The sequence below is a fragment of the Delphinapterus leucas genome, chromosome 10 (genome assembly GCF_059928025.1).
Source record: "Delphinapterus leucas isolate spDelLeu-1000000601 "Yukka" chromosome 10, BTC_Dleu_Yukka2, whole genome shotgun sequence".
In the NCBI taxonomy this organism is placed as follows: Eukaryota; Metazoa; Chordata; class Mammalia; order Artiodactyla; family Monodontidae; genus Delphinapterus; species Delphinapterus leucas.
Window position 1 is genome coordinate 11749259 of NC_143138.1, and position 22222 is coordinate 11771480.

The 22222-nt window shown below is 44.4% G+C and overlaps 1 protein-coding gene across 25 annotated transcripts in view; it reads left to right on the top strand.

The window, feature by feature from the left end:
• JARID2 (jumonji and AT-rich interaction domain containing 2) overlaps window positions 1-22222 on the top strand; it is a 243443-nt gene that overhangs the window by 123449 nt on the left and 97772 nt on the right. For 7 of the 25 annotated variants that reach the window (XM_089918360.1, XM_089918362.1, XM_089918361.1 and 4 more), the window contains one exon: window positions 5325-5652. The exons of the other annotated variants lie outside the window; for them this stretch is intronic. The gene's annotated coding sequence lies outside the window, so the exon portion shown is untranslated. The remainder of the gene's footprint in view (window positions 1-5324; window positions 5653-22222) is intronic. 25 annotated transcript variants of the gene reach the window in all.

A 22222-nucleotide genomic window follows, 5' to 3' on the forward strand; every position in this document is an offset into this window, starting at 1 on the left:
GGCATTTCAGGGTCCTGGTCAAATGTGCCGTTACCAGAGACCTCTTCCTTGAGCATCTTATTAAAAATTGTGCCTTTGCCCGTTACCCTTTGGCTCCTTACCTTGTAATATTCTTTGACATAGACTCTCTCACTGCCTGGCATTGTATTATTCTGTTTGTTTATTATAAGCTCTCGCCCCACAGTAGATTTTAAGTGTCAGGAGAGAAAAGCTTCATCCATGTTAACTGCTGCTGTATGCACAACTCCTGGGTGCTCTGTAGAGTGTGTGGTCACCTGCACAGCGGCTGTGTCCCTGCCCCTGTGCCCAGCACCCCTCTGCTACACTGTGGATGTGTTCCTCTCTGTTCAGGGGTTTGTACCATCGCTCACTCCAGGTTTCATTTTGAAAATGCATACACCTTGACCCTCTCGCCCCCTCACCCCAGGTCACAGCCCATGCTATTTTCCCTGTTCCCAAAGCGCACATTTATTCATAACTGTGATGTCTTTATATAAGTCTCATTATCATAAACATTCTTGGAATTGGGTCACCCTTTTATCTTTCTTTCTGAACTACATTTGTTGAAAGCCTACCTATGTGCAAGATACGTTGATTGGTAGTTTAAAATAAAACTGTCCTTTTAAGAAAATAAAAGTTACTGCTTTTAATTCTCATAACAGTGTGGTAATTATACGATTACTATCATAACTTTGCGGGTTTGTTTAGTGGGCCTCAGATGGAAAGCAGCATGCTCAAAGCTGCATTGCTAAGAAGTGGTCAAATCAGGATCTGAACCCAGGACTCCTGAATCCAGATCTTGCCCCACTTTTTTTTTTTTTTTAAATAAATCGAGGAAGACTTTACACTCTGTGAAATCACTTATCGTTAGGTGTGCAATTTCGTGAGTTGCCACATGCACATATACCCGTATGACCAGAGCTCCAGTGTCGATACAGGACTTTTCCGTCGCCCCAGAAAAGTTTTCACCCGCCCCTTCTAGTTCATTTGACTTCTTTAAAGTATGTGCTCATTTGGTGGTTTGTCAACATGGCTGTCTCTGTTTTTAGGAGCTTTTATGATGTTACATGAGTTTACGATATTTCTCCAGAATGTACCAGATGCCAGAGAGTGTCTGTTGAGACCTGAAAGTGCCTCAGAGACAGAGGCACAGGTGTGTCCAGTAAGCAGCTCTTGGAGGCCTCAAGCAGTGCTTGAATAGGACCCCACAGTTGGACGTGCTCAAGGATGACATTTACCGTCTCATGGTGGCACTCGTGCTCAAGGATGACATTTACCGTCTCGTGGCGGCACTCGTGCTCAAGGATGACATTTACCGTCTCATGGCGGCACTCGTGCTCAAGGATGACATTTACCGTCTCATGGCGGCACTCGTGCTCAAGGATGACATTTACCGTCTCATGGCGGCACTCGTGCTCAAGGATGACATTTACCGTCTCGTGGTGGCACTCGTGGAGCCAGATTCTCCATGCTAAACCAGCGTCACAGTTTTCAGTCTGAGCAGTTGTGCGAGTCCAGACCAAGTGGGCTTTTAAACAGTTACTTCTCATCCTCTTCCATGTCACTTTTCTCTTGTGGCACCCCTGCCCCGCCCCCTTTGTGGCAGTGTTCTTAGTCTGCGTGTTTAGAATACTCAGCCTTGGTGTTATAATTCAGGACATTCTGGAACTGGGGTTCAAGACTTGGCTTTTCCCCAAGGGCAGTCGGCATCTGTAAGTCATGTGCCTTCTCTGCTAATACAGTGTGTTTTCAGTTAGATTGATTCTTGTGAGGACCCCATGATCAGCTTGATGGCCTTGCGGATGCAAAAACATGAGGCAGCAGTGTGGTGCGATTGCTGATTTCTTTCCATTTTCTTGTGGCTGTGGTGTAAGTCTATATATAAGTCAGCTTGTGCTGCCATAGGAAAATATCTCAGACTGGATGGCTTAAACTATAGAGCTTTATTTCTCATAGTCTGGAGGCTGGAGGTCCAAGATCCAGGGTGCCGGCCACTTCAGTTCTTGGTGAGGCCTTGGTTCCTGGCAGAGAGAGAGGGAGAGCGCGAGAGCGCGCATTGGTTTCTCTTCCCCTTCTTAAAAGGATACCAACCCTATCAGATTAGGGGCCCTCCCTTACAACCTCATTTAACCTTCGTCACCTTTACAGGCTCTGCCTTCAGATACAGTCATACTGGGTGTTACGGTTTAAACATAAGATTTGACTGGTGGGGCATTAAGTCTGTAACAGTCCAGTAGGGATTTGAGATGGTGACAGTTCTGTTTGTTTCAATTGTAGATTAAGTTAATTGCTGTGTTAATTTGTACCATGTTTCTTTTTGTGAGACTATGACTATTTCCTGGTAGGTCAGGAAACTGTAAGGGCTGTTTGACCTTAGAGAAGATGTTGTTCCTCTCAATTGGGTAGAATTAAAGTTGGACATTTATTTATTGAGTTGTTGCTTCTGTGAGACCACTTGGATTAGCCCAAGTCCCTGACTTCAGTGGGGATTGAAACATGATTCATATGCACAGGGAGCAGCTATCCAAGGCCAAGAGCCCTAAAAGAGGGCAAACAAGGTGTTTCTTAGGCCCTAAGGACTTGGGAGGGGATTGGCAATTGAGATGACCTAGGAAGGACGGTTCTAGGCTTGAGTTTGGAAAAATCATGGGATTATTTGAAGTTGAGGGAATCCTATTTGTTATACGTTAATTCATCTTATTTGCTTGAATATTATGCTGTAAATGTAATTTAGGGCAGTGCTTTCCAATTATTTTAAATTCTCAACCTGTATGGAAGGGGAAGGCCCTGTGGCATTCACCAGATAGGGCTGCAGTCAGCCCGAAGTAGCTTGCCCACGCATGGAATTTATCTGTGTTCATTCTTGTAACTGATAATGCCACCCACCTCCTTCTACTTGGAGAAAGGCCTCATGTGTTTTCTAAATCTTACCCATTTCATGATTTGAGCTCTGTGATATGTATATTTATGGAGTTTACAATTACTGTCAGATTTACCACAATGGACTAGTGCAGTTTTGCTTTGCTTCTGAATTTCTTAGATCCCATTCCCCCAAATTTAGAGGACCTTTTATCTTAGTTTCTGGAAATAACCTGTTGTTACTTGAGCCTTCTACCGTGTATATTTAAAGCCAGAAGAGTGATTAACTGGGTAGGCTTTGGGGAAATTGCCCTGCAGTCCACACATCCCTTCATGTAGAATGCGTTAGTTAATCTCCTTGCTGCCAGATCTCGTCTATCCTTCCAGCTTTCTCCATGGCCTTCAGGGTCCTTCTGCAGAGTCCCCAGATTTGGCTTCCTCATAATTTCTTCCTGAAAGATCGTAAAACAGTACAGGTCTCGCGTTCCAGGAGGTTTGGGGACAGTGAAGGAAATGTGAGCTATTTCATAACCGTAGCCGTGCCTCTCAAGGGGAGGAGTGGCCAGTGTCAGCCCGGCCTGTCAGCCAGGCTGTCCCTGTGATGTGCCAGGGAAAGCTTTAGGGCTCCTTGTTCCTGACGTCCTGGGACCCAGGTCCCCTCTCTTTGCACCGTTCCCTGACCTGTCGCCGGTGTTCTTGGTTCATTCACACCTTGGATGTAACGAGTCAGCTCTTTGTGCACACAGGGCCTCTTCCCGGCTGCCCTGCCCTTGTCTTCTGGGTTATTCCTTAACCAGGTCTGCACTTCCCTTTGGCAGGTAGGTGGGCATCCTGGTCACACTTGGCACCTGGTCTTGATGACAGGGGACGCCATCTGGGCTCGAGACTCGCAGGCCAGCTTGCGGTGCTGTCTGAAGTGGCGGTTTCCTTCCAGGTTTTCACGGCTCTGCCTTCTGATGCGTGAAGGCAGCTCAAGGTCTCCACGTCGGAAACATGTAACTGTTATTTCTGACATTCTCCTTCCTTCCTGTACGATTGGGGTGTTCGTGAAAGGGACTCATGGAATCCATGTTTTGAAAGTTGCATCCTACCCTCTAGACGGTTGATGAATCCTCTTCAGACACCATCAGGGCGGGTGACATGCCAGTGGAAATATTGCAGAATATTCCATTTTGGCATGCAGGGGGCCTGCTCATTTCTAGTGGGATCTGCACTGCAAATTGCCTAAACCCTAGTGGCTTTATCCCGTCTCACGCAGTCCTTGACCTGACTTCAGACAACCAGTACTGTTTGAAAAGGGCCTTTCCAGTCGACTCGGTTGGAAAGCGTTACAGTTGTAAAGGGTGAGCTGGAAGCCTCTCAGCTGGTACTTTCTGAATCCCTCAGAGGAACATATTGGCGCACACTCCACTCTCTGCCTGAACCCTCCTTATAAATCGAGAAGCCAAGCGCTAGGAAGCACAGGGCCAGGTCAGTGTGCGTGTGTGTGTGTGTGTGTGTGTGTGTGTTTGTGTGTGTTTGGGGTGGGGGCACGTCATCATCCAAGCTGAGAGAGCCAACTGGTTCCTGATAACAGTCCCGTTTCCTTCCCCCTTCTCCCCACATTTTGATGTTTATCTTCCTGCCACTGAAAATAGAAGTGTCTAGTGAATGCAATTTACAGTGTGTTTCTATTTTTTTTTCTGGAGAGCCTTTTCTGCAGAAGATGCAAATAGCTTTTTTTGTTGTTGTTTTTTCCTTCTCTTTTACAATTTAAATAAGAAGGAAAGTGCTGGGCTGCTTTATTCAACAAGTGTTACACCTTTTAAGGAAAGTTGCTTTTTTTCATTATTGGCTTTTTTTCTGTGGTTTCAGGGGACAAGGTGCTGAGATAAGGGGCGGGAGCTTGCCGTTGATTTATTAGCCTGTTTGTTACCATCTGTCTGCCTCGCACTTCAGTCTGTTGATGGAAAGCCCGATGTGAACGTGCCACGGGGCCTGAGAGATATCCATCTTCCTGAGTTGTCTGACTGCAGAGCCTGTATAATCACTTCTACCTAGGCCCTCGCAGGAGTCTGTGTTGTGGCGAGTAACCCAAGGGAGCATGGTGGCTTAGTTTCTTCTTCCACCTTGGACACTCTGCCGCTGCAGATGCAGGTCCTGCAAAGGTGCTGTCTTCTAGCAGTGTCCACAGGGTCAGCCATCCCACTCTTGGTGCCTCCCCCCTCCTGGGGTCTCCCTTTATGGAAGAATTCCAAGGGAATAGGTTAAGATTGCCATCAAGTGGCTACTCTTGGTAGTGGAAGGAAGGATACTGGCCACCACCGCGGGCTGGCTTGTCACGCATTCTCCTCCAGTGTCTTAGCCCTTTTGTGAAGCAGAATCAAGGTCAAGAGGTGCTTTCTGTCTGAGGAACTGACTGGTTTTATTTTTGGCGGGTGGTGGGCAGAGCGAGCTCAGAACGTCTGCATGTTGTATATCCCCAGCGAGAAGGCACCTGTGTGAACCGGAATTACGCCTTCCCGGGGGGACTCTGGAACTGGAGGCAGGCTCAGTTGCACTGGTCTGCGCTCAGGGCCCTGGAGCCGTGAATGCACATGATCGAGAGGCTTCCTGGAGAGAACTGCTGGGCATTCATCCTCCCGCCAGTCCTGGGCCAGGAGGCCAAAGCCCTCCAACTTTTCTCGTGGAAATTGGCAGAGAGGACCATGCTGTCATCCGTGAAAGGATGGCTCCCAGTCCCACCAAGGTGAAAAGAACTAGCAGACCTGATCGGCCGTTCTGCTTGGCTCCTGCCCGTTGTTTCCCAGCTCTGTAAGTGGAGGAATAATTTCTTTCTCAGAGGTGATTAATGGGATGATTTATTTAAAGTCCTTAGTACCTGGCAGAAAAGAGGCATTCAAAGGGCAGTTGCTATTGAGGTTCTAGGTATACATTACCTAACCACTTCTCATAAAAGCTGTAGCTGTGTCATATAACAGCATACTTAAGGGACTGTATTAAAATCGGTTTGTTTTGTTCCCTGGGTTTGGGTGCCAGCATCCTGTAATTAGACCTCACCCTAGGACTTGGAGAGCAGAAACCCTGACCAAGCTCAAAGGAAGCGATCCCTGTTTAGTTTTCCCCAGCAGGTCATTCCTCAGATGTGTTGGGAAGCCTGCCCTGTAGGAATAGTGAGAGTTTGGTTTGTATGGGTGGGGCACCCCTTCCTGGGCACAGAGCGCTGGATTCTGTAGTCTCTGAGCCGGCACTTGGTACACGAAAGAGGATGGATCTGTGCCAGCTGGGTGGAGGGCGCAGGCCTAAGGCAGGCGGCGGGAGAATGGCTTTGGAGTACATCAGTGGCGACTAAACTTTAGGTCAGGGTCAAGGAAACAGAATTCTTGGGGCCTGTGTATTTTCAGCAGCCTTTTAGAAGTGATAGAGGCTATGTGATGTAACCGTTCACACTGCAACCTGTCAAATTATATTAGCCGCAAAGTCTTGGATTCCAGCCATTTAAAGCACTATTGGATGCATCAGAAAATTGATGTGTTGTAACATGCACTGACATTGTCCTGTCATTCTAGTTCTGCCGGTAACTGGGTGTCGCTGTGAGCCGTCACCCCTTCACTGGTTTCCTCCTTAAGTAAAATAAAACTCTGGCCATCCCTTGTCTCACTTGGTTTTGTTTTAGTGATGAGTGATGGCAGGATGTGTTTATGGCAGGCTCGTGTTCTTCCAGCTCGCTCAATGCCCTGTGTACTGTTGGGTCGGGAAGCATTTGGAGGCTTTTGCAGAACTTGGAGGGGAGTGGATAGGAGATAATCTAGAGGAAAGGTGTCTATGGTGTGTGCATCCTTCCCCACCCACGCCTCTCCCTGCACACAGGAATGTGGGGTGATGGTTTCTCTCTGGAGGTCTCCTGCATGTATAGGAACAGAGGCAGCAAGCCCAGAGTCCTCTGTTTGTGGGTTTATACCTCTCAGTGCCTATAGCCTCGAGGGTAGCAAGATGCAGCCTAACTCGGAACAGTTTCGTGTGGCACTTTGTTCGTTGATGCTTGCTGACCTTTCACCCTCAAGCTACAATAGGATCACCTAAAATTGTTTGTGATAAAAATGCCCCTTTGGTGTAATTGCTTGGCACAGAGAAAGTTTTTCTACAGTTCTTCATTTTCTGAATAAGCTTGTGGTTTTTGAATGGTTCCAACCTCCATTTTCCCTTCTCCCCTTCTGTAAGAGCTAGACCACTTACACTGTGAGCCATCTGTGCTGCATTGGAGGGGATTTATCAGCTCCCGCTCTGTTCGCCCCTCCTGTCCTTTCACCCTGCTGCCTGAAAAGAAGTTCGGTCTGTCCGACTTGCCCTGTGTACTGGGTCTTAACTCCTAGCAGAGGACAGCACACAGACACAGGGGCTGCTGCTGCTGGGTCTTGAGACTAAAGGCATGAAAATTCTATAGGTCAGTGCTGGCCAGGAGAGCTCTCTGCGATGATGGAAGTGTTCGTGTCTGCGTCATCCTGTACGGTAGCCACTAGCCAGTTGTGACTCCTGAGTCCTCGAGACCTAGCTGGTCTGGCTAGTTTTAGTTAATTTTAAAAGCCGCATGTAACTAGAGTCTACAAAATTAGACCATGCAGTTATAGAGACAGGATGAGCATAGTGGTGAAATTCTTCTCTTTTATCCTCATGCTCTATCTTCTGTTGTTGTTTTTGGCTGGAAGTCTTTTTAGATAGTCAGTGTAGTCAATTTCAGAAACATTATCTTGGTATGTTATGTAGAGAAGTCCTGAGAAAGTGAAACAATATTAATATTTGTTTCAAATGCCTTTTAGTGTTTTGGGCAATTTCAGAATACTCTTGCCCATGGTATTAATGTCACAATGTTCATATTATCCTTGACTTCCATATAGCAGTGTATCACTGGCTCCAGAAATTGTCTGCCGTTCTCATGTACCTTATCCAGGACTTTTTATTAGCACGACATAAGTAATGTTTAAAATAGCTGCTTTTTTTTCATTAATTACTTCTTTTGCGTTCAGGTGCTGCTTCTATGACGGCAACACACCTATTTTCCTCTGATACCATTTAAATAATTTTTAGGATTTCCTTTTGGCTTTGTATTTAAAGAAATTCATTTTAATTGTGGAAAATTTGGAAATTTCAGAAAATTATGAAGATTCTGCTGGGGAGAACACCAGTTTTTATTACTAGTTTTATTTTCTCTGGTCTGCTTTCTGTACATTTATATTTTTTAAGCACAACGTAATTGTTTTATGCGGTGGAATTTCTACAGTTTAAGTTGCATTGTAAGTCTTTCCTCGTGTTACTAAGTGTTTGAAAATGTGATTTTTAAAAATATGTGTAATGTTAAAAAAATTGCGTTCCATGTTTAGCATTAGTCTTTAGTATGGTACATGATACTTTTAAGGAAAATACCATGAAGAATACACAAAATTGTTAATAGTGATTGATGTAATTTCACCTTATAAAAAAGATAGGAGGATTATAGTTTTGGTTTTTATTTAAAATTGTTAGTAACAAAATGAGTTTATCAAAATTAGCAGGGTATAAAAGGTAAATAAATACTTTGAGGAAGACACAGAACAGCTTTACATGTAGAAATAAATTATTGGCTCCATTTCTTTTAAAAAATCATTTAGGGGTTAAATATGTATAAAACATAATGTGAAGTTTAGTAAGTATCAAATTTATGAGAGCTCTAATTTTATTTCACCTGAAAACTTGAAGGTTATTTCTCAATAATTCCTAATTTTGATCGGTGAATGCCAGGAAACCAGTGTATTATAGATTACACAAGGCATTCCTAGCAAAATACTTTTAAGCACAAAGAGATAATTATTTGAAACATTTTTCTCTCTAGGAAGAAAGCAGGGATGGGATGCCTTTGAAAGCTTGGTAAGTTGTAGAATGAGGCCCCCCCAAGGCAATAAGAGCACTTCAGGCTTATGAAGGCCCTGAGATGGCCTCAAGAAACAACTTATGCTTTCGACAGCATTTATTAGGCCTCTACCACTTTCTCTAGGCTTATGCTAGGTTTCGAGGGTTATTAAGATGAACAAGACTAAATCCTCTTGGTCAGTCCCCTGACAGTCAGGTATTAGAGATTGAATAGCACCTGCAGAGCAGGTGGTGTGTGTCACTAAAGGCTGACCAGGCAGAGGACCAGGAACTTTCTGGGCAGACAGAGGAGAGAGTCTTCCAAAAGAGGGAGCGCCATATGCAAGGGTGCTAAGGCTTGAGAGCTCAAGGAATGCTGAGAACGTGTCATTTGCCACACATGCCCTCAAGCCAGCTACCCCAGCGCCTCATGGACTATTGTGGGGTGTTGCCAGGTTTGAAGACTAAAGCACTGATATCCAGTCTATTGCATGGCTCAGAAAGCTGATGTAGGAGACCTCTCTCTCTCTTTTTAAATAAAGATAGAATTTAAACCAGTAAAAGGAGCAACAAAATAATAAAGACGAACTGTGTCGAAATCCTTGCACATAAATTCTTGTCTCTCCATTTACTTTCTTAGTACTACTTTCTAGAAGTGAAATTGCTGAAGTAAAGACTTAAAAAAATTGTCATCCATTTATCAATCTTTTACCATACTTGCAGTGTATGAGACTATATAGGCTTTGTCAAAGTTAGATTTGAAAAGGGGATCAACTGCTCTTCAGTTGTGACCTGAGTCTGCTCTTGGTTTCAGTACTTTTCAAACATAGTTTTCCATTATTCTTTATTCTGAAGTAGGTAACATGGCCATGTTGGGATTCTTGTTGAATTTTACATAATATTATTGCAATTCATTTTCAGAATCACAGTGTTGATAATCTTCTTTAACTTGGCATCATTTCTCTGTTTACCTTTTGAAATCCATTATCTGAATCATTTAAAACATATATTTAAAGCTAAAGTATATATTCTATTTGTTTTTATAATCAAACAATTAAAAGTATATATTAAACAAAAAATGGTATTTCATTAGCACCAAAGTTTTATTAAGGCATATAGGTAGCCCTTCATAAAGCGCTCATCATGTGCCATTGGTACTTTAACGTATGTGTAATTACTTTTTTTTTTGGCTGTGTTGGGTCTTCGTTGCTGCACATGGGCTTTTCTCTAGCTGTGGCTAGCGGGGGCTACTCTTCGTTGTGGTGCGCAGGCTTCTCATTGTGGTGGCTTCTCTTGTTTCAGAGCGTGGGCTCTAGGCGCATGGGCTTCAGTAGTTGCAGCACGCGAACTCAATAGTTGTGGCTCGTGGGCTATAGAGCGCAGGGTCAGTAGTTGTGGTGCACGGGCTTTGTTGCTCCGTGGCATGTGGGATCTTCCTGGACCAGGGCTCGAACCCGTGTCCCCTGCATTGGCAGGCGGATTCTTAACCACTGCGCCACCAGCGAAGTCCCAACACATGTATAATTACGTTAATGTCTTAAAACCACTGTTTTCCTTACGCCTATTTAACAGATGAGGAAACTGACAGAGACACAGAGGGCTTTCAGTGATTCTCCTTAAGTTCGAACAGTTCACGGGGAGTAAAACTAGGATTAGAAGCAGGCAACCCTGTCCAAATTACAGTATGTGCGCTGTGAACCACTAAGGTTCTTAGTGGCTTAGATGCTTACCAAATAAGTTTTCTTCTTTTTCTAAATTAAAAAAATCTGATGGAACATTTTTTCCGATAGCTTATTAATTTAAACTTCCTGGTTTAATTGTAGTGCCATTTCATTGGTATTAGTGACTACGTCCATAGCAACCAAGTTTGTTTCACTAGTTAATACACAGTCACCCAGCCCAGATCTCCCTTCTGTGTTCTTGTAATTATTGGTATTATTTTATAATTGACATTGTGGCCTTGAAATCACATAGGCTCTAGGGCCAGCCACATGCATTATACAGTTGAGTGCTGTTGGCGCTTCAGGAATTACCAAGGCCTCTTGGAAAGGGTTCAACCCAGACTCTGTATGTACTTAATTCTGCTTGGTATATTGCCAGTGTCTTAAATTTTATTCAAATACATACAATTTTAACAATATTTATTATTAGAATGATGGTTCTATAGTTTTGGAAGTCAAATATTAGCACAGTGGATCATATTGGCTTGTTTTTAAAAATGATAATTTAGGTGATATCAATATGCCATGTAATTCATCCCAAATAACAGAGAAATATCTTTGAGAACATAGCTAATGCAGGGCACTCATTAAAATCCTCTATTTCCTCAACTTCCTAGACTCCACAACCTTTTATGCCTTTCTCTCACACAGGGCAACCCACGCTACCCTGTCCCTCCTTTTTAAGTATTTTTGGTAAATTGCTGTTCATAGCACTTAACTCACATGTTACGGTGCCTCCTTCATATGCAGTAGCTTGTATAGGTAGCAGGGAACTGGAGAGCTTTTGGAGGCTGATCTTGGGTGGTAAGAAGTACTCCAGGATTTGCTCTAGCTCTGGCAGGCTTGTCTTTCCTTTACGAGGTGGATCCCAGCCCTCAACATGGGCTGACTTCCTTGATTGGATATATGAATAAAACAAGGTCTTAATTCTTCTGAGGCAGCAGGTTCTTTAATTAATCAACACAGGGTACTATAAGATATCTAAATTTGATTAAGGCTAGCAAAATGCTGAATGCAGCTGGTGGGCTGCTGGAGTTGGCCCAGCTCAGAGGTAATGACATGGTAGTGCACGTAGGTGGGTCTTTGATTCTAAAGCTCTTAGCAGCAGAAATAGGTCCTCAGATGTCCTGGTGTTGAGGTGATAATTAGGTGGATGGCCATGTACCTGGCTGGCTGCAGAGCATTTCTTTGGATAGGACATTCTTTCTGAAATTGTGTTCTGTTCTGAAGTAGCAATTGGAGTGACTTGTACTCTGGAGTCTCGAGTAGTAAGAGGCCCTTATATTTAAACATTTGGAGATTCAGTGATACCTTGCTGGTGCACTAGCAAAAGCTGACTCCTGAAACCAGTTTGCCACTAACTTATAAATTTGAGTATTCGTGTATCCAAGGATTTCTAGTAATTCCACTCCTAGGTATGTATCCCAGGGAAACTCTAGTGCATGCTTTCCAGGGGACAAGCAGAAGGATGTTTGCAGCATGGTTAATGATAGCAACAAATAGGCAAAACTTGAGACGAACAAGAGAATCAAAATAAATAATATACTATTCAGGCATGCATATTTGTGCTGTAACTTAAACAATAATGAAATGAGGTGGGGGGAAGCACAATAGATAATGTTTTAGTGATTGGGTTTGCAGATATTCTTTGTATTATTAAAAATTAAATAAAATGGGGGTAGATGGAGTTGCTAGTATTTGGGGAGTCTTGTCTTCATTTGAGAATTGAGACTTGCTCTGATCTTTGGATGTTGAAACTTAGCTGGTGATGCTGTCAGTCATATTATCTTTGAACCAGAAACAGTCCTTGCCAAGTCTCCTTTTCTGCCCTCCCCTCTTTTCAGAATTTAAATATTGAAAGTTGTGTTGCTGTTCTTAAACTGAACCTAGTTCTCAGTGTTGTTGTGTGTCTCCCAGAGGGTGCTGGTGCTTTTAGTCTGTCTGGTGCTGAAGATACGTTCCCTCTTTGGTAAACGGACGTTTGATCTAAGCAGTCCAAAAACTACGGAAGTTCACAGGCAAGAGTTTTCCAGTTCCCCTTCCTGATCCAGCAGCAGAGCACAGGCCAGAGTTGACGCTTGACGCTAAGCGTGTCTGTTAGGGAATACTGAGTGCACGGCCACATGCTGATGATGGTTTTGGAAGTTAAGAGCAGCCTGGGGCCAACATCCTGTTATGCCTTATCTTTTTGAATTTAAACACCTTGTTACTCTTCTAGTTGATGGGAAGAGGAAGCAGCAGTGAAGCCAGGGAGAGTAGAGATATGGAAAGAGCACAGAGCCCTTGTTGCCATGGCTGTGTCGGATTGGTCAGAGGTGGAGATGTTAAGGATGACCGGTATCCCATTCATGACCCTCAAGCTTCATTTCGGGCTGGTTGTTTATGTCTTATGGTTTGCAGTTCCTTACTAACCTTTTCTCAGGATTACCATACATCCAAATATCTGTCTCATACCCTCTTTCCCGTTCTCCCTTTTGGGTGCTTTTGGTTAGTAAAGGCACTTAAAGACAAGTCCCAGTAGAAAGAAGAGGGAAAAGCCAAATAGTCATCCCTTAAATGTCCTTCAATTGACTGTGCATGACTTATGCTGCAGTGGGACACATGCCAAACAGTTGTTCACCATCATAGGAATATATTGCACTGGAGAGAACGGAATGAAGGTCTCTTCTGGGCTCACACTGGCCATGTAATGATTGGAGAGGCTTTTCCAACCCTGTATCCTACAGCGATTTGTGCCATGACATTGTTCTGGTGTGTTAGCTTACCTCTGTCCCCAGAGACCTCAGGGTTCATAGATGGCCTTCTGCTTGTTGAGAACTTATAAGGAACTAATACTGTGATCTTAGTTAAGAACCAGGCCTGAATAAGCCTTCGTCTACTCATCTGTAGAGTGAAGGATTGTACTAGATTATCTCTTAAGGCCCTACCTATATTTTGGTTTTAAAGTGGTGGAAATCAAGTAGAGGTTAGGGAAGACCATCACCTGCCTCCTGATAGTTTTTGCTTGAAAGTGAGGCAGCTGGAGATGCCATGGTCATTTAGGAAACAGGAACCAGCCGTAGTGGACAGAGTAGTCACTGGCCCTGTGAAGCGGACAGGTCTGCTTTCAGAGTTTTTTGAATTCTAAATAACTTCACCTGTGTGAAGCCCAGAAGAGGCTCATTCAGTAGTTAAATAACAACAACAAGAAGCTAAAAGTAAGAGTAAGGGGGCATTCTTTCCCCAGTTCCCTTGGATGAGCCTGTGAGTGAAGCTTTCAATACCATGTGGGTTCTCTGAGGGTGTTGCCACCATCTTTTTTCCCCTCTGGAGAGGCATAAAGAGGAGAATGTGGGCTGGTGTTCAGAGCATGTGTTTTGGACATTATAATTGCCAGCTGAAGTTCTAAAGCTTCAGGAGAATTGACTTTAACAATCAAAAAGCTTATGACATATGAAAGGAGATGCGAGCTCCAGTTATCTGAGGCCAGGGAGCTGGCCAGCCCCGCTGGAATCTTGCCTTTTTCATCCCTCTCGGCAGCTGCCAGGCCACAGAGCCCGTTTTGTAAAAGATCCTCAAGAAGCAATGAGGGAAAAGAGCTTCTGTTTTATTAGATTAGATGAATTTATGTGTCTGGGGGAGGGGTGTCTGTGCGCTCGTGGTGGGGAGGGCAGCGGTGGCCCATGCAGTCATCACTGAAGTGATGAAGCACCCTGGTAACAGGAATGGGAGGCAGGGGGCGGGCGGGCTGGAGAAGGAGCATGTGGAAAGAGATTTCTGCAGAGTCTGTCTGGAGAGCTGCCCAGGTTTCCCAGCCAAAAAAACAAATAAAAATAAATAAAAGGCAAGTGCTGAATGACACAGATTATGATATTAAAAAGGGATGCCATTGAAAATGTGCCATGGACCCCGCTGCCGGGCTGTGGGGGGGAGTGTGTGCACGAGGGGGGCAGTCTGGCACACTGGGCACACAGAAGTGTGGACAATTGAACTGCTCCCGTCCAAAGTGGCGCGCCGCCGGCCCACACCCCATGTCAGAAATTCTAAGATAAGGATTTGTCTGCATTGCAGGTTGAGGAAATTGCAGGATGAAAAGCAAGTCCATCTTTTCCTTTTTCTCATTCTAATTTACCAGGAAGGAAAAAAGCCCCAGACCCCTCCTCTTTGGTGTTAGATTCCCTCCCAGCCACATAAATAACCTCCTCTCCCTGACGCCTCCCCTCCCCCAGGCCCCTGCGCCGCTCGCCTGGCTGTCCTATTGCCGCGTGGAATCTGCACCGCCGGAATCTGCACTGCCGCCTGCTCATTACGTACAGGGGAGGATTGTTGACAAGTGCTCTGGAGCCTGCCTCGCTGCGCTCTCCCTCCCTCCCTCCTCCCTTCCTCTGTCCTTCTTCCTCTCTGTCTCTCTGCAATGATCCGGCTCTGAGGATGGCTGCTCCACGGGTCTGTCAGGTGCAGTTTTTGGTGGCTTATCTTGAGGAACCTGGGATAGAAGGTCTGTTCCTATAAATAAAATAAAAATCAAATAGCTGTAGATTTGTTTCAGGCTGCTGTGGCTTTTGTTGGAGAAATAGGCCTTTTGTGGGTTTCCCTATTGGGGTCCTGATTAAATCCATTATGGATGGCAAGGTGCCATATATATACATATATATATATGAGAGTATGTAAAAAGTGTTGCGATTTGCCTAATATTAATATTCTTTCAGCTTTGGTATCCTCCCTAGGGGCAATGGTGGCTCCTGCAAAGGTACTGTGGAAATTTACAAGAGAGAATTAATGTCGCTCGTAAAGCATTAAGCTCTGTTGACCATTTTGACCAAATCTTCAGTTTTAGTCAGGCTTGTACGAGTTTAGACATTTCTCTGGAGATTGAACACCATCCAGCTATGGCTGGTCCCTTTATTTTATTGCCAATTTATGTGATCATTTCCCAGCATTTAAAAATAGATGTTTCATTAAAGTTAACTAGTTCATCCCCACCATAGCTTTGGTTTCCTTTATAAACAGCATGCATGGTTTTCATTTCCTGTCATACTTTCCTTCTCCACCTCTTCTTTCCTTGAAAGATGGAGGAAACTGAGGCATGTCAGCAGAGACCGAGTGATTCTAGGTTAGACCTTAAAGCTTTGAACTTTGAGTGCTCTCATTTCTGCTCCCATATTTTGTGCATTGATCCATGTTTGTATTACTAAATAGAGACACAGGTGAGTTTTAGCAGCCATCAATTTTAGGTGCCTCAAATCTTTGCAGATTGTGTGGCCGCGTTCCTGGAGTTCTGCTTTCTGTACTGTTTCCTTTAGATTTCAGCACGGGAATGAAGGCGGCTTTGGGAGGCTGTAGGCCTCTCTGAGCTTGCTTGCTGCCAGCAGGTTTTTTTTTTTCTTTTTCTTTTGGACTTTGTATAGCCCACTTAATGCTTTACTATATTCATCTGAGAAGTGGGTGTGTAGTTGACTTGTCTGTATGTGAGGGGGGGTACTGAGTGCACTGGGAAACTTATGAACAGAACAGTTTAGGACTTGCGTGCGGTCCATTTTATGGGCTTAGGGAATAAAGGCAGCCAGAGAGGTTTTTGGGGGTAAGGATGTGGCTGTTTACTTCTCTGTGAATTATGATGTTAGGACACAGAGTGTTTGGAGTTGTGCCCATTTATCATTACCGACTTGTGCACAAACTAATAACTTTATGGGATTTGTTGATTTGTGTTAAAGCCAGCTTTGTTTAACTTTGTAGAGACTTGCTAATACTGGAGAACCGGTTTCTTTTAGTAACTTACTTTTGGTGGGGTAAATGTAATATGAAGCTTTAGAGATAACTCTCTCTCTCTCTCTCTCTCCCCCCCTCCCTCCTTCCATACACACACACTCACACACCTACACTCACAACCACACACACGCACTTCAGTTATTTACAGGTAGAATGTCACTATCTGGGAACATGCACTGCATATGGAAAATGTCCCCTTGAGAAGCACAAATTCCATGATTTATAAAACCAGATTTTGGCATGTCAGCTTATCTGAACAGAAGACTTTGGACATGCTGGTCTTGTTTGTCTATCTAAAAGAATTTCTATAAAAATGCGCAGGGTTGCTGTCCACTGTGTCTGCCTCTTAAGTTCCCGGGCTCCGCAGTAAGTGGTCCATTGTTCTGCAGCTCATTTCCACACCAGCCTAAGCACAACATCGACTTTAATCTCTTCTGTATGTAGAAAGCAGTTTTCGACCTCTGGGGGGCTCGGAACTGGGCCACCTGTCCAGCAAATACTTTTACTTAGCTGATAGAGACTTGAGTTTCATGTTTTAGGGGATTCCAAGATGTGTGCTTTTGATGGACAGCCATAATTAGGTTGACTGGTTTGCCAGCATAAGGTACTGGGATGGGGCATGGACCTAGAGGAGGTATGATGTGGGATAGAGGGCTTAGGATAATTGGATTTAGGTAGAGCTTCTCATTGTAGAGCAATGTGGGTGCTTATATTTTAGTAATCATTACTGCTCAAGCTACTGTATCTGTTCCGATCGTTATAAAAATCATGTCAAGGATAAAGAATGGGAGGATGCGGGAGAGTATAGGGAGGAAGTGCCTCTGCCCCAAAGCAGTAGAGGAGTTGTGCTAAAATGCACAGCGCGCTCTGCTCACTGTTGTCGTCATCAGAGTTTCAGTAGCTTCTGGGCCCATCCAGAAAGCTCTCCTAGAGATTATGGATCCTTCCCATGGAGGGGTTTTGTATCCGGTGAAGTTCCGCTGTGGCTCTCTGGTGGTCGTTGTTGGAGCCTCTCCATGAGGAGTGTTTTCTCTCCTTGTGTAACTCCTGGTCAGGACGTGGGGAGGAGAGGTCTTTTGTCTCTTGTTGGTGCTGACCCATTTGGGGTTTAGTAAGAGCAGCGATCTGGTCCCTCTCCCTGTGTGTACTTGTGACCTGTCTGCTGGCTTGTTCCTTTGTGCCTCGAGGTGAGGAAGTGCTTCCTGGGCTAGGGTTCTGTTTGTCTCTTCCTGCTCGTGTCTCTTGAATTTAGTCATTTGCGTGATTCTGAAATAGGAGGAAAGGATGAGGTCAGACATTTTCCTTGCCTGCCCAGTGGCCCAACTTTTCCATGTTATCACTGCGTCAGATTTTTTTCTAACGTCTGTTCTCAAAAAATCAAGCATGCAAAAGAAGGTTTAGATTACCCAAGAAGGTTTTGTGGGGAAAAAGTCTGGTGGTGGTGAAGGGCTTCTAGGGGACTGTCTGTCTGTCTGTCTACTATCTACTTTCTGGGTGTTAAACTAACAAAAACCTGTGTTGCCCTGTGTCTTGAGGGCTCCTTTGAGGGTTTGTTGGGGCTATGTTTGGACCCCGTTTTCTTGGCTGGAGTGAGAAATCTGCACAGCTGATTTGAGAGCAGACAAAGGGGAGCCCTAGTCTGTCAGGGGCCATCCTCCCGAGGGAAAGGGATAATTATTTTCCAGAAGCCGAGGTATTAAACCATGCTCATTTGTGCTTCGTTGACCATGAGTGTGGCAGTGACATCATGCCTCACGACTGTTATTTGTTCTCAGCCACCTCAGCGTTCTGAGATGGTAAAGGGTGTCAGTGGACCGGCCTGGGCTTAGCTTTACGGACCCTTCTGCACCGCTCACCCCCTTCCTGGACCCTGCGATCGACCCAGAAGCTCAGCTGCTGACCCGAGTGTGTAGTACAGTTGGGTTTAAACTACATATTCATGTTGACCCTGTGAAGCTGGCCCGAGCCAGAATTTCCCTGGCGTCCACATGCAAAAAGCAAACAATCCAATTTTTCTTTCAAAATTTGAGTGAAAATAGGCTTTATTTTCTACTAGTAGTGGCAGCAAACTTGACATTCTGAATACCTCAGAGAGGGTCCTACCTCAACCAAGGGGCTGCTTTTATAATTTTTCTCTCAACTCAAAGTGCAGCCAGCCAGCCCCCCCCATCCTCCAACACACACACACACACACACACACACACACACACACACACACACACACACACACACACACACACACACACACACACACACACACACTGCTGCAGCCGCAAATGAAAGCTCTCTTTGGATGCTTGACTGTTTAATATGTAACGTGATACCTTGTCTCGCAGTGACAGGGTGACAGACGGGCATTGGCTCTATAATACAGAATTACCTTTTGTGCATCTCTTCTACAACAAAGCGAAATACACTGACTCTCCCTAATATGCTAATACGTTTGGTGTGCTCCAGATGTTTTGGAAGCTCGGGAACAGCTTCAAAGGTCCCCTTGTTTTCCTTTCTCTTTAACCCTTCTTTTGTGAAATAAGGGCATTAGATTTTCCTTCAGTTTTGTATGCCATCACGTACGTGTAGCTGATGGGAGGACTGGCGAAACTTCTTTGTGTCTAAAACAGAAAATTGTAAGCACAGCCCATTCTCGTCCCCCTTTTCAGATGTTAGGAAAGAATTTCCTTCTCTGTGCACATTTCTGTTCTGAAATCTGTAGCTCTCATCATCACTTAGCTGAAGGAATCTTTGGCCTCATTTGTGTTTTAAATTTCCCAGCCCCCATTACGTTAAGGCCAGGGGGAGATGTTCATGCACATCTCCAGCCCCCCCCCCCAGAACAGGACTGCTCCTTCCTCTTTGCTGCTGCCGCTCCAGGCTTAGGAAGAACCAGTTTGGGTATGTTGCCTTGAAAGCCTTTTAGTTGCTTGCTCATTTGGGAGATGAGGGTCCAGAGCTCCTGAATTTTGTTTCCTTGGGGTTCTCAGCTCGTGAGCATGGGCACTGCCCTTGTGGTGGCCTGTGGCACGCCGCCCCGTCAGCTGACGGTGACTCGCCGAGGGCTGCCTTTACCGCAGTGATTTGGAATTTCCAGCTCATATTTATTGCTCTTGTGGAAGACAATGGATGTGGTTTAATTTAAGTTCAACCTACTGAATATTAATAGAGGAGAACGAATGCTCGTGTGGGGAGGCGGTCTTTGGGCCATCGCGTCTCCTCTGTTTAACCTCCTCCCCCCCCGACAAAGGTTTGTGTTGATGGTGGGCTTGGGCGAGGGTGGGAAGATAAAGCCAGTTGGTGTGTTTGGAGGAGAGGATGCAGTTTGATTATTTCTCATTGACTAAAAATAATGTAAAAGATCGGTGGCAGGGCTTTGTTCCATAGGGGAAAGGAAAGGGAGTACTCATTGGCTTGTCTGATGGTCTGATAACGGCTCTTCTGCCCCGTGGTGTCGTGTTCCATCTTGCTGACCTGGCTTTTCTGGACTGGGCAGGTGGTACGAGTTGTATGAAAACGTTCAAAATGAAATAGGGTAGCCAGTCCACTGGAGATGTGAATAAGGGGGTGGGCGGTGTGCAGAAAAGAAAAAAGCCCAGGTTTATCCAACCATGGAGACTGTCTAACTAAAAATAAATGTACATTTTCTCTGTGCTGATGTCAGGAGGGGGGTACTCAAATTGAAACAGTCAGTTATACGCAGAACAAGTCGCTCCCCCCCCCCCACGCCCCCCCGCCCCTCCCCGTAAAGGCTGGAAACAACTGAGGTCTTCTAGTTCACAGAACAGGCAAGCAGTCCCTTTGTGTGGGCCCCTTTTTCCTGATCTGGAAAGTGAATGACAGCCCATCTGTCTCATAGTTCAGGTAACAGACATTGTTAATCCTTGGAATGGAGGCATCTTTGGTGTTCTTTGAAGATATTAGTCTGATGAGGGCTTGGGACTGTGGACTCAGCACTTTGGTTCCTTTCAATGGAGCTCAGTCATGCCTTAGTGTTTCAGAGGATTCTCATCCTTGTGCCTGACATTGAGCTCACATACAGTCAATTAAAATTCCCCCTTTTCATGTAAAACTTGATAATCCAGTTTCCCTGAATTTGTGCTTGGGCAGTTGATTTTTTTTTTTTTTGGAGAAAAGAAACATTATATCCTTGTTCTAGACTGATGCCTCTTAGATATGAACACTTTTTTCCCATCATGCGTTACTTTTTAACTGTATTTGTCGTTAGCAGGGTCTGATAGCTTTGTGATAAGTTTTAAGCAGCCTTATTTCCTTTCACAAAATTAATGATCCAAGGTGGAAGAATGCCCCAGCAGAACTTTGGTTTTGGGCGCCTTACTGTGAGTGAACTTTGGATTTGGGTGCCTTAACGTGAGTTGTATTATGATAGATTGTACAAACATAATTGGTTTCCTGAGATCTAGTGCACACTTGCCCAGAGCTTTATAGTGTCTTAGGGCAATTAAATCTCTTACTGGCTTGAATCTTGCTTCCCCCTGCAATAGTGGATCTCAAGGTGTGGCCCCTAGACCAGCCAAAGCAGAACCAGCATCATCTGGAAATTTGTTAGAAGAGGACACACTGGGGTTATGCCCAGGGTGTAAGTTTGAGGGTCACTACTCTTTACAGTCTACAGAGGTTCTTTTTGTCAGAAGGACCAGGGTATAGCTGTCATTGAATAGCTGAACTTTTCTCTGCTAACTCATTCCTTCACTTACTTACTCATTCACTCATGAGCTGCTTGCTCCCTCAGGAGATGCTTGAGATCTTGTTATGTGCGTACCAGAGGGGACAGCAAGTGCTTCTTCCTCAGGTTCACTGAGCAGTGCCTGCTGGCACTTCTGTTTCCTCCTTGTTCCAAACACAGCTTCAGACAACCACCTCTTCTTCCTCCTTCACTGTCACCAGCACCACCACTGTTTTGGTTTTTGTTTTTTAGGTGTATTGCACATACCAGCTTTGCTCTCTCGTTTTGCTGTTGCAGGTTTGCTTGCTGGCTCCAGTGATTCATATTCACTGCCCTCCCCTATTGCTTGCCCTGCAAGTGCAAGGTTTCTTCTTTGTACATACTGCTAACTGATACATACAGGAGTATCTCCTCTCACTACTAAAATTTAGGCTTTGTTGGATTTTGCCTGTATCCCCAGTGCCCTGGCATATGGTGGGTGTTAAAAAATGAAGTTATATTTCCTTCCTCCTTTCTTGCTTTATTCTCCTTTAAGTCCTTACATACAATTGAAAAATTTGAATTCAACCAAGAGTACACTTTTATTTTAGAGATAATCCCCCTTAAAAATTAATTTTATATATGGTTCCATAACCAGAATTTTTATTTTGAATTTACCATCCTTTTCAAGTGTGGTAATTCATCCGTTAGCGCCTCTTTTTTACACGTGACTTATATTATGTCCCTGGGCTAGTTTCCTAATCTGCGTTTATAAGTATGGTCTGTATCTTCCTACTATTTGGTGGGCTGCTGCGTGGTCATCTCCCCCCGCTCCCCACCGCCCATGACATTGCTACAGTGCTCTAATTTAGTGCTGGTCAATAGAGATGTTATTTCAACCACATATGTAGTGTTAGTTTTCTAGAGCTGCATTAAAAAATTTTAAAGAAGCAGGTAAGACTAATTTAAATGTATTTGACATAACCTAATAATACATCTGGAATATTTCAAGAATTAATATCAAATTATTAAAGAAGTGTTAGTTATAGTCAGTTTTAAATAAGGTTAAATAAAAATAATAGTTCATCTTCTTACTCACATAGCCATATTTCAAGTGCTCAGTAGCTCCCTGTGACTAGCGGTTACCGTAATGGATAGCACTGCTATCATCTTTGAAACGCTGGCCACACTTCAACCCTTAGACTCATAGATTTCCCTGCAATTATGTCTCCTGTTTGCCTCACGGTGCAAACTCCCCACATTTTCTGTTTCTCTGGGAAGTTGCCTAGTGTTTTCACTTCCATATTGTAGTCATGACTCCCAAAGCCACAAGTCTGAGTGACAGCCATGGGATTTTATTTACTGCATTGTATTA